Consider the following 12,569-nt stretch of genomic DNA (forward strand, 5'->3'; position numbering starts at 1 on the left):
TACTGATTAAAGATTACCCAAGGAAAAGGCACCGCTGGGATTCGAACCCAGGATCTCCTGTCTACTAGACAGGCGCTATAACCAACTAAGCCACGGCGCCCTACATGACAGGTTTTCTATATCAATACAATGTAGCTTCAGGCAAACTCAAAAACATTCTCTTGCATACAAACTTTACACAGACAGCAAAAACAACTTCCCTGATTAGGAACCTCTGCATTTTCCAGAAACAAATAACATCAACTCTGAAAGCTTGTCTCAATTGCTTAAACCTATCATATACATGTACAGAGTACTAGACCTTGTCACGCAGAATGTACACACAAAACTTAGCATCTTTTGTTTACCCTTCAGGTTCTGTTTAAACATCTTTTAATGGATCAGCAAACATCATTCTGATTGAGAAAAGGCTAAAATCCTACATTTCAAACTGCTTCATCTCACTTTTCACAAATACATGCAGAATCTTCTGCAGCACAAATATGTTCCAATACCCCAACATCAAACAGAATATTTCTGAAAGTTTAAAATTGCTATTAATTAGGTAAAAAGACTAGAGAAAATCCTGCAAATAAAAGTACAAAAAGGTAGTAGACAGAGCTATAAAGAAGAGGAAACACTCTTAACTCTGGTGGGACTCGATCCCACAACCTTTGAATTGCTCCAGCTATTTATGTAGAAGTCCAATGAGCTATCCATTGCGCCACAGAGCCCAGGTGAAGAAACGGGTTCCTTGGCCAACCTTCCTATAAAATAACAGTAGTGCTGCTAATATTTGAGGCAAATAATAAATTTACTATGCATATGTAAATCCCAGTGGTCTGATGATTATCTGCAAGTCAAAGCACACACCAAAGCTCTGCATACTGTTAGTCATAGTCTGACACCAATAAAAAATTGTTTGATTGGGTTGATTTACTCATTGTAGCAGTTACTGATTAAAGATTACCAAAGGAAAAGGCACCGCTGGGATTCCAAGCCAGGATCTCCTGTTTACTAGACAGGCGCTTGTTGTGTTGACTTGTCGTTCAGAGTCAGACATTAACCACACACGATTATGGAACAGAGAGCTTACTATTTTGTTTATTCTTCTCCTCCTTTCCTCTCTTCTTTCTCTTACCTCAAACAGTCCACTAGGGCCCCCCTGTGTCCTAAATCCGTAACAACGAATTTGTTTAATATATGCATTAAACACATTGCATATGGACACAACAAAGTTACAGCAGCTTCAAGAAAAATGACATTCACTGGCCTGATGGTGGCGTTACAACAAAGCATTAAGCGTTTTTATTCAATAGCATCTGGTCTGTAGCATCTGTGTCCTACACACAAAATTCTTCTTTTTTTTTTGGTCATTTCTTGATCCTTCCTACTTCAAGATTTTTTTTTTTTACCAATCCTCACATATCTGGTAGCAAAATACCTGCAATATTTATAATTAATAATAATTATAAGGAATAACTTGTACCTTTTGAACACTTTGACTTTGAACAAGCCCATTTTAACAAAATCTGTTCAGCACATTATTTTGAGGGGGTATGTCAAGTTTGGTGGACATTTGTCACAAGAAAGCGAGGCCAATAGTACATAACTCTTAGAAACCATTCATCCAGTCAACCTACAAATTTACATGCTGCATCTTTAGCCTGTTCTATAATAGTCTGACCAGAGGACTTGATATGTCAATTATTGTGGTTGGTATTAGCCAATCACATTCAAGCATACATTTGCCATGCTAAACATTCACCAATCAGGGTGCAACTTAAGGGGATTTATCAATGTAGGCATATTCTATTAACCAGTGAAGTTGCCAGAAATGCCTTACAATAATGCTGTCATATGCTGTTTCCTATATGTTACATTTACAGATACACCATACATAATCGATACCAATACATAAACTTATTGATCGATACACAGTACCGATCCGATACCATTGTTAAATAAATAAACCGTATACCTCACCATGTGGGAGAGATTTAAAGCATCAGGATTGATGTAAACATTATCTCACTAACTTTGTAAAATAGTTGTATTAAATTGCTATTTATTTGTCACTAAAATAAGAAACAATTGTGCAGGACCTTGGCACAGCATTCACCTTACAATGTGTTCATTTATTTATAAGTATTTATAGGAGACAGTCACACATGCCAGATTTAGTTCTTTTCAAAGGATACAAAAGTCTTCATATGAGATATGACTTTTAACAGAATGTTTTTTTTAGTTGAAAATGCAGTAATTTTGATGATTGGTTATGTGTATTGATTTGTAATTATCATTATCATTGGGCCTGTTGTGCTGGTTCTTTAGGTCTCATTGGGCCTGTTGTGGTTGGAACTTTAAGCCACTTGCCTATTGTCTTTTTTCTATATTGGCATAAATAAATTCTAAAACTTAGGCCTACTTGAAGCCATAGCTGAAACTCGTGTGACTCCAGTGTTGTGACTGTTTTTTTTTCATGGTAATTCCTACTCCATTCACTATGTGGCAGTATATTGGAAGTAGGCCAGGTTACAAGCCAAAAGGGAGGGAACTATGAAGCAGCAAGGTGGTTTAGATGTGGCTCACTTCAGGCCTCACTGTAATGAAGATCCTTACTGGTGGAACTATAGGTCCTAACACTCACTGTAAGTTTGCTAACATTTAATTCTTTCTATATTCAGTCAAGCTTTGTGTATGTTTTATTCATGAGGTTTTGTGCTGTTCTGTTTTTGCAGAAAGCTTCACTTTTGTCTTGTTTTCTGTTTGTTTGTTTGTTTCTCTATTTGCAGTCCTTACAACTAACTTGCTCTTCTTATGGACATTGGGATAAACTTTACACACAGAAGACAAATGTATCACTCCTGAATTGACTCTCAGCAACTCAAACCAGGGATTTCCATGGTTTAGACTTTCCTTTCACAAGGAAACACCCAGGATTATAAACTGTTATCAGAAAGAAGGATGTCTGAAATACAAACCACTTTGTGAGAGCTTGGCACAGCATTCACCTTACAATGTGTTCATTTATTTATAAGTATTTATAGGAGACAGTCACACATGCCAGATTTTGTTCTTTTCAAAGGATACAAAAGTCTTCATATGAGATGTCTATTAACAGAATGTTTTTTTTTTTTTTTTTTTTTAGTTGAAAATGCAATAATTTTGATGATTGGTTATGTGTATTGATTTGTAATTATCATTATCATTGGGCCTCTTGTGCTGGTTCTTTAGGTCTCATTGGGCCTGTTGTGGTTGGATCTTTAAACCACTTGCCTATTGTCTATTTTCTATATTGGCATAAAAAAAAATCCTAAAACTTAGGCCTACTTGAAGCCATAGCTGAAACTCGTTTGACTCCAGTGTTGTGACCTTTTTTCATGGTAATTCCTACTCCATCCACTATGTGGCAGTATATTGGAAGTAGGCCAGGTTACAAGCCAAAAGGGAGGGAACTATGAAGCAGCAAGGTGGTTTAGATGTGGCTTCATGAGGTTTTGTTCTGTTGTGCTTTTGCAGAAAAGCTTCACTTTTGTCTTGTTTGCTGTTTGTTTGTTTTTTCTATTTGCAGTCCTTACAACTAACTTGCTCTTCTTATGGACACTGGGATATACTTTACACACAGAAGACAAATGTATCACTCCTGAATTGACTCTCAGCAACTCAAACCAGGGATTTCCATGGTTCAGACTTTCCTTTCACAAGGAAACACCCAGGATTATAAACTGTTTTCAGAAAGAAGGATGTCTGAAATACAAACCACTTTGTGAGAGCTTTCCAACTCCTATGTTTTGGGTTGGTTCTATGGACTTCAAGTAAGTACCGTTAATAAGAGGGTGAGTACAGACAAAATTTTACCTACCTTCAAGCACTAGTGAGCAGTCCACAAGAAATCTGCAGGCTCTCTTAAGTACTTGTTTTGTAAATTGTGATCTGGCTATTCTAAGGGTAGTAGTATATTTCAGATGTCAATCTACACTACAGCTGATTTTGGATTTATATGCTTTATGGATGTTTAACTGGAACTATATTACATTAAAAATGGTTAAAATAGGCAGTGTCACAGTAGTGATTTATTCATTATGAAAATGCGCTACATGCATGTTTAGAACCTCTAAAGTGCAAAAAAAATCTGTTTGTTGAAGAAGTTAAGGTTTGTCATTGATTTTAATTTCTTCTCTGTTCTTCAGTAGGTTTGTTTGTCTTTAAGTAACACCAGCAGCTCTTTATCTCTGAGAGTTTTTGATTTCCGCACATTTTGTCTTTTAGCATCAACAGCACCTGTTGCAGGAATTCTGGCTATTCTGATTAAATATCCTTGTCCAAATGGAAAGTCTGGAAATGTTGAGGAAATATAATGAGTGTAGTTTCTCTGTTCTCCATCGTTTTTTTTTAGTCATGTTTGAGGTTTTAAGGGATTTGTTTGTGAGTGAGAGGAGGGGCAAAGTGAATATCTAATGATCCAATATCAAACTAAGTTGACTGAGCTTTCCAAACTCAAGGTTCTCAAACTCAAATGTGCTTGGATTTTAAGTGACTGTGTTTTTTTAGCTCATTAGAAAGAAAGCCCGATTAATTTCTGTGAAGTTTCATTTACTAGTGTTTGAAAATGCAGCTTCTCCTAGTCTGAGAAATATGTGGAAATAGTACCACCAGTTAAAGTGATGAAATTGGGTATGATGTCCGGTCCTCTATCACAGAGAAAGGCTTCACCTCTGCTGCCTGGAATCTGTTGTGCTCTCCGGAAACATTGAGAAGGTGCTACACCAAGACCTTACCCAGTCACACCAGTCAGGTAAGTGATGGTTTACTTTATTCAAATCTTTATTCGGTCAAATGATTTTTAGTTGCTGGACCAGGGATAATGGAAAAATCAGCTGATCTAACATTAAGTCTAAATAAAAATAGTTTATTTCTAGTGTCTTTTGGACCTAAAAGGAGAAGTTTTGTTTTGTTACTGTTAAGAAGAAAGAAGTTATGTGACATCCAGAGTTTTATATCCTTTACACAGTCCTCCATTTTCTTTAATCTAAATGTATCAACATGTTGGGCTGATATATAGAGCTGTGTGTTATCTGCAATGGCAATGGAAATTATAACTGCCCAGTGGTAACATGTATAATGTAAATAATAGCAGTCCTAAAATAGAGTATTGTGGAACTCCATATCTTACTTGTGTAATTTGATGATAAATCTTTTATCTTTATAAACTGATGGTGTTCAGTTAGATATGATTTGAACCACGGTAGGGCTGTTCCTGTGATTCCAACCATTTTCTCTAATCTTTCTAGTAGAATAGTGTGACCTATTGTATCAAAGGCTGCACTGCGGTCTAGTAGGGCTAATAAAGAATACGTAGCCTTGATCAGAGGCAAGAAAGAGATCTTTGTAATCTTCACTAGGGCTGTCTCTGTGCTATGATGGGGTCTGAATCCAGATAGGAATTTCTTATTCATGGATGGACTAGGAGATTTGGTTTCTTAATTAAAGGTTTCATGACTGCTAATTTAAGGGTTTTGGGTACATGCCCTAAGCTAAGGGATGAATTTACTATTGTTAAAAGAGGTCTGATTATAATTGGGAGTATTTCGTATAGTATTTTAGAGGGAATTGGGTCAAGTGTACAGGTTGTGCAATTTGCTGAGGAAATCTTTTTTTAGTTCTGGCTGTGGAAGTGGGTAGAAGGCTTCCAGCCTTTATTCTACAACCAAGTTATGTTCTAAAGCAGCTGTACCAGGCAATTTTGATTTAAGGTCAAATGTTTGATTTAATAAGGAGTGTTGGATTTGTTGTTTAATGTTTTCTATTTTATTATTAAAATAGTCCATAAAAACATTACTGGTTAAAGAAGCTGGAATCTTGGGACACTTGGGTCGTCCGCCATTTTTGCTCTAGTTTCTGCGCTGTTTGTTTTAAGGTACGAGTTTGATCACTGTACCACTGTGCGGGTGGAGCCACCTTGTCTACGGTTAATTGAAGGGTATTTTAAAGACTGTTTGTTAATCTATCTAGCTATGTTTAATCTAACGGAGTGTAAGCTAAGGTCGGTAGGTCTGGGAGGTTTTCAGTAAACTGTACAGTGGTCATTGGGTTATTGCATGCTTTAAAAAGTGGCAAGGGGCCAAATTAACATTTTGCCTAAGATGTAGCTCATAGGAGATTAGATAATGGTCTGATGTTACTAAGCTTAATGCTAACACCCAGGGTCAGGACTAAATCTAGGGTATGATTACAGTAATGTGTGGGTCCAGTTACAGTTATCTAATATCGATGCAAGGGCCTTTGTTAATGGATTGTCTGCTTTTTCAAAATGAATATTAAAGTCTCCTACTATTATAACTTTGTTGTTGCACACTGCCAAGTCTGCAGCAAAATCACTCAATTCTTTTAAAAATTCAGAATGTGGTGCTGAAGGCCTACAAATAATAGTGTGAATGCATTTTTATTTGTGGCTGGATTTGATATATTAACGTAGAGAATCTCAAACAAAGTGAATTTGATACAGTGTTTTTGAATATCAAGCGTTTTCTGGTAGATTATGCATACTCCACCTCCTCTGCCTGATAATCTAGGGCTATGTACATATAACCTGCGGGGGTGGCTTCATTTAGTGCTAAATATTGATCAGGTCTAATACAGGTTTTCAGACATCTGTAGTAGAGATGTATTCATTCTCCATCTACCTCTTCTAGGCCTGTCTGAATGTATATTCACACAAAGCTAAACAGGTGCATGGTCCGACAGGGAAATAGCGTTGATAGTGCTATCAGTGATATTATTGGTTAGACTCTGGGAGATTAAAATCAAGGTCAAGTCTTGGGTAGGAATTATGGCAGTGGTAGTAAAATGTGCATTCCTGGTTTCTAGGATTGAATCAGGTCATTGTCCACCATCAGCATGTGAATGGCAGCTCTATCCTTCGGCGTTGAGGTACCTGATTATTTACTTTTATCTAATATCCCATTTAAGACCTAATTGAAGTCTCCTGCCAAAAGCATTTGTCCTTGGGCATTTCCCAATTTATTAACTCCATGAAAGAAAGATGGGTCCTCCATGTTAGGAGCATAGATATTACACAGTGTTATTTACCCCCCCCACCCCCCACCCCCCCCAATTTATATTGGCTTCTATATAAATAACTCTACCATTACTATCCTTATACTCTCTCAGCAAAGTTCAACCTCCTATGGACCAAAATAAGAACTCCATAAGAACCATTAATATTCCAGGAACATTAACATTAGCACTATTTGCCATTCATATGATAAGATAACAAAACTGAAATAAAAGATTGGCATAGCAATCGTTCCATGCCATCTGACCTTCCTAATTTCAAAATATAGGCTACTGCTTTTGTACCAGTGAACATTATTAGGATACCTGTAATTCTAAATAGAACCAGCATAGCCAAACAGGCCAACAAAAATCTTTTCTCCACAGCAGAGGAGAGAACATGAACAGAAAAATGTCTCCAGTAGCCAGCTGAGGATTCTCTTCTTGTTAAATTCATGTCCACAAAACTAACAACAAAGAGAAAAAAGGAAGAAAAAAAAGAAGAGAACTTAACTTGGGTCAGTGGAATGTCTGAGACTTCTACTAGGTTATAGCCTAAACAGCTACACAAAGCTATCCAGACCAATCATACCTCTCAGTCTCCTTGTGCTAGTGGATGTTTTATAGTTTATTCTCTATCAGTAACTTGCTTCTTGATGAACTTGACAGCTTCTGTTGTGACGTCAAACTTTGTTTCTCCTCTTCCACGCAAACTGGAGCGCTGCAGGAAAGACTAAAGGAAACCTCACTTTCTTGTCACGCAGCAGCTGTTTCGCCAATCAGAACGTTTTCCTCCTCTCAACCAGCTTCTTCGACATGTATGGAAACAAGGAAATGTTGCTTCCACTCCACACTACACCTCCTTTCTCCCTCACAGCTTTTAAGACATTATCTCACTAACTAACTTCTGTTTACTTTCGAGGAATATGGTGGCCATGGAGAGGCACTGGGAGCATCAGCATGACCAGGGCCAGCCCAAGACTTTATGGGGCCCTAAGCAGATTTTCATTTGGGGCCCCCATACCACTACCTTAGCACCAGATGCTTCATCATTCCGTATGCTGCACTGTGTGTATTGTACCCATTAGCATTATTTGTAATTAGCTTACATCGTACACAAAAATGTTCTAATTAATTTTTACTTTTAAATACAGAGTGATGTATACATGTTCAGTATCATTAGCAGACAAGACACTGCATTTACAGTAAACAAGTTAATGAGATTTTTCTTAATTTTTTCTTCAACAGATGTAGAAAAGTGTGAGAAAGGCACCTATTATTAATATCGGGCCCAAAGAGTAATGCTGCGGTACCTGTGGCCTGGAAGACCTCTAGTACACTAAATTCCAGACACCGTTTGGAAGAAAACAGACGACAGGATCGAGGAAGCAAGCCATTCAGCTGACTCTTCGCGCAGGTTTGACATTCTGTCCTCTACCACCGAGAAAGGCTACACCTGTGCTGCCTGAGATCTGTCAGGTAAGTGATTATTTACTATATTCAAACCATTTGTTCTTCCCTTTCTCTGCTTGTATTAAAAAAGTAATATTAGTATCACTTGCTCACATTTAAACAAACCCTGCAGTATCGAGCATATATTGAGAATAGAAAATTGGTTTTAACAGTCTTGGGGGGAAAAAAGGAAACTTGCATATCAATTCTTACCAGTACCAGTAACTTCCACAAATAAATTTAAATTTAGACTGTTAAATATACAACCTAAGTCAGGTATGCCAGGCAGATTCTCAACCCCAGATCCCTACTACCTTAACCAGTAATATTTTTATAATAAATTTTTTATAATACAGCCTGTACACTCGACCCAATTCCCTTTAAAATACTGACAGAATTACTCCCAATTATAATCAGACCTCTTTTAACAATAGTAAATTCATCCCTTACCTAAGGCCATGTACCCAAATCCCTTTAATTTGCAGTTATAAAACCTTCAATTAAGAAACTAAATCTTGGTCCTGGTGTACTGTCAATTACAGACCCATCTCAAGCCTGACATTTCTGTTCAAGATATTAGAAAATGCTGTGCCTCAACAACTCTGCTTATACCAGAGTAAAAATGAAATGTATGAGAAATTCCAATCTGGATTCAGACAGCCCAAGTAAAGATTACAAACGATCTCTTTCTTGCCTCTGATCAAGGCTATGTAGCCCTACTCGCCCTCAGTTTAGCCTTTGACACTATGGATAACACTATTCTCTTTGAAAGATTAGAGAACATGGTTGGAATCACAGAAACAGCCCTATTGTGGTTCAAATCATATCTAAACGAACCCTATCAGTCCGTATTTCTAAATTACACAGAAGTCCGATATGGAGTTCCACAAAGCTCTATTTAAGGGTATCTATTATTTACATTATAGATGTTACCACAGGGCAGTTATAAGCAGACAGGATGTTAACTTACAGATGCAAATGACACTGCTCTATATATCAGCCAAACCTGATAGTAACTCTAGATTAAAGAAAATTGAGGACTGTGTGAAGGATGTACTCTGGATGCCACATGACTTCGTTCTCCTTAACAGTAACAAAACATAGGTTCTCTTTTTAGGTCCAAAAGACACTAGAAGTAAACTCAGACTAAATGTTAGACTTGGCTGTTTTTTTTGCATTGTTCCGGGTCCAGCAGCTACAAATCTTGGTGTCTTATTTAATTCGGATCTATCATTTGAGCAACATATAGCTAAATAACTAAGACGGCCTACATTGCCAAACTAAGAAATTCCTTCTCTACAGGATGCAGAAAAGCTAGTACACACTGTCGTGGAATTCTGTCAAGAATCAATAAGGCACACAAGAATATGCATTGAGTAGCAAAGTTTTATTGAGTCTGTTAGCAGTTCGAAACCACAGTGCAGACTGAGGTAAAAACAATTGACGTACATATTTATAGTATAGATTAGGGAGTTGAGAAAAGCGAGGGGAAGAGTGTGTGCGTGCCACACCGACGTCTGAAGAGATACATTGTTCAGGTCGCTGTGACCCATAGATCAGAGTGCTGGCGCCTGAGAGGACACATTGTCTGGGTCGAGAGGTTACTAGCAGGTCAAGATAGGCTGTAAATATGTCAGGTGCACTCTCAATGTAGCTGTAATCTATGCTAGGAAAAACAATAGCGTTTCATGGAAAAAGAAGAGCGATTTAACATGCCGTACAGGCAGTTGCAAGGCCAACACATGATTATAGTTAGCACACACTATCACCAGGCTAAGCATGATTACAATAAATGAGTGGATTTTAAATGAGTCTATTATGAATCAACATAAAATTATAATGTGGTTATAATATAATTTTCCATAACAACACTTAACCTCACGGTTAGATTATTGCAACACACTTTTGTCAGGCTGTTCCAGCAGGTACCTCAATAAACTTTGTCGTGGTTCTTCTACTTCTTCTTCAGAGGACTTCTTTTGAATGGAGACTCGTGACCAATGTCTTTCAGTTGTAACAATGAAACATTTTATTCCAAACAAAAGTACAGTGTGGAGGGAGTCTGCCAATTCTGGGTGCCCCTCTTCTCTCTCTCCCAGACAAAGGAATACCTTAAGTTTTATACCCTTCTATTCGTCATATGTTGTAAGATTGTTCTCATATGCAGGATGTCTGCATTTCATCCATAAGGAATCATCATTAGCCCCCACCATCTCCTTTCCAAGACTACCCCATGGGCCTCACTATATTCAGTTTCTATACATGTATTGACTTTCTTTTTTGTCTTTCAGGTTTTTCGGACCGCATGAACCAAGGGTATGTGCATTTGCAACTGTGTGTGACTCGCTACTATCTGTCTGCAAGTGTGTAAAAGGTAGGTGATCATTCAGTTTCTATACATGTATTGCCTTTTCGTTGTCTTACAGGCTTTCAGGACCAATGGCTCCCCCCTTCCTGATAGTATATACAGCCAACAAGGGTCTTTCTATTTCCACTGTGTGTGGCTCGCTACTATCTGCCTGCAAGTGTGTAACAGGTAGGTGATCATTCAGTTTCTATACATGTATTGACTTTCTTTTTTTGTCTTGCAGGTCTTTCGGGCCGCATGAACCAAGGGTCTGTGCATCTGCAACTATGTGTGGCTCGCTACTATCTGTCTGCAAGTGTGTAACAGGTAAGTGATCATTCAGTTTCTATACATGTATTGACTTTCTATTTTTTGTCTTAAAGGTCTTTCGGACCACATGAACCAAGGGTCTGTTCATCTGCAACTGTGATTGACTCGCTACTATCTGTTTGCAAGTGTGTAACAGGTAGGTGATCATTCAGTTTCTATACATGTATTGACTTTCTTTTTTTGTCATGCAGGTTTTTCGGACCGCATGAACCAAGGGTCTGTGCATCTGCAACTGTGTGACTCGTTACTATCTGTCTGCAAGTGTGTAACAGGTTGGTGATCATTCATTTTCTATACATGTATTGACTTTCTTTTTTTGTCTTACATGTTTTTCGGACCTCATGAACCAAGGGTCTGTGCATCTGCAACTGTGTGTGGTTCGCTACTATCTGTCTGCAAGTGTGTAACAGGTTGGTGATCATTCAGTTTCTATACATGTATTGACTTTCTTTTTTTTGTCTTACAGGTTTTTTGGACCGCATGAACCAAGGGTCTGTGCATCTGCAACTGTGTGTGACTTGCTACTCTCTGTCTGAAAGTGTGTAACAGGTAGGTGATCATTCAGTTTCTATACATGTATTGACTTTCTTTTTTTGTCTTAAAGGTCTATCGGACCACATGAACCTAGGGTCTTTCCATTGCCACTGTGTGTGTGGCTCGCTATCAATCTGTCTACAAGTGTGTAATAGGTAGGTTATCATTCAGTTTCTATACATGTTTTGACTTTCTTTTTTTGTCTTACAAGTTTTTCGGACCGCATGAACCAAGAGTCTGTGCATCTGCAACTGTGTGTGACTCGCTACTATCTGTCTACAAGTGTGTAACAGGTAGGTGATCATTCAGTTTCTATACATGTATTGACTTTCTTTTTTTGTCTTAAAGGTCTTTCGGACCACATGAACCAAGGGTCTGTGCATCTGCAACTGTGTTTGACTCGCTACTATCCTTCTGCAAGTGTGTAACAGGTAGGTGATCATTCAGTTTCTATACATGTTTTGACTTTCTTTTTTTGTCTTACAGGTTTTTCGGACCGCATGAACCAATGGTCTGTGCATCTGCAACTGTGTGTGACAATCTACTATCTGTTTGCAAGTGTGTAACAGGTAGGTGATCATTCAGTTTCTATACATGTATTGACTTTCTTTTTTTGTCTTACAGGTTTTTCGGACCACATGAACCAAGGGTCTGTGCATCTGCAACTGTGTGTGACTCGCTACTATCTGTCTGCAAGGTAATAGGTAATAGGTAGGTGATCATTCAGTTTCTATACATGTTTTGACTTTCTTTTTTTGTCTTACAGGTTTTTCGGACCACATGAACCAAGGGTCTGTGCATCTGCAACTGTGTGTGACTCGCTACTATCTTTTTGCAAGTGTGTAAGAGGTAAGTGATCATTGAGGTTGTA

Source organism: Salminus brasiliensis, chromosome 4, assembly GCF_030463535.1.
Source record: "Salminus brasiliensis chromosome 4, fSalBra1.hap2, whole genome shotgun sequence".
Lineage (NCBI taxonomy): Eukaryota > Metazoa > Chordata > Actinopteri > Characiformes > Bryconidae > Salminus > Salminus brasiliensis.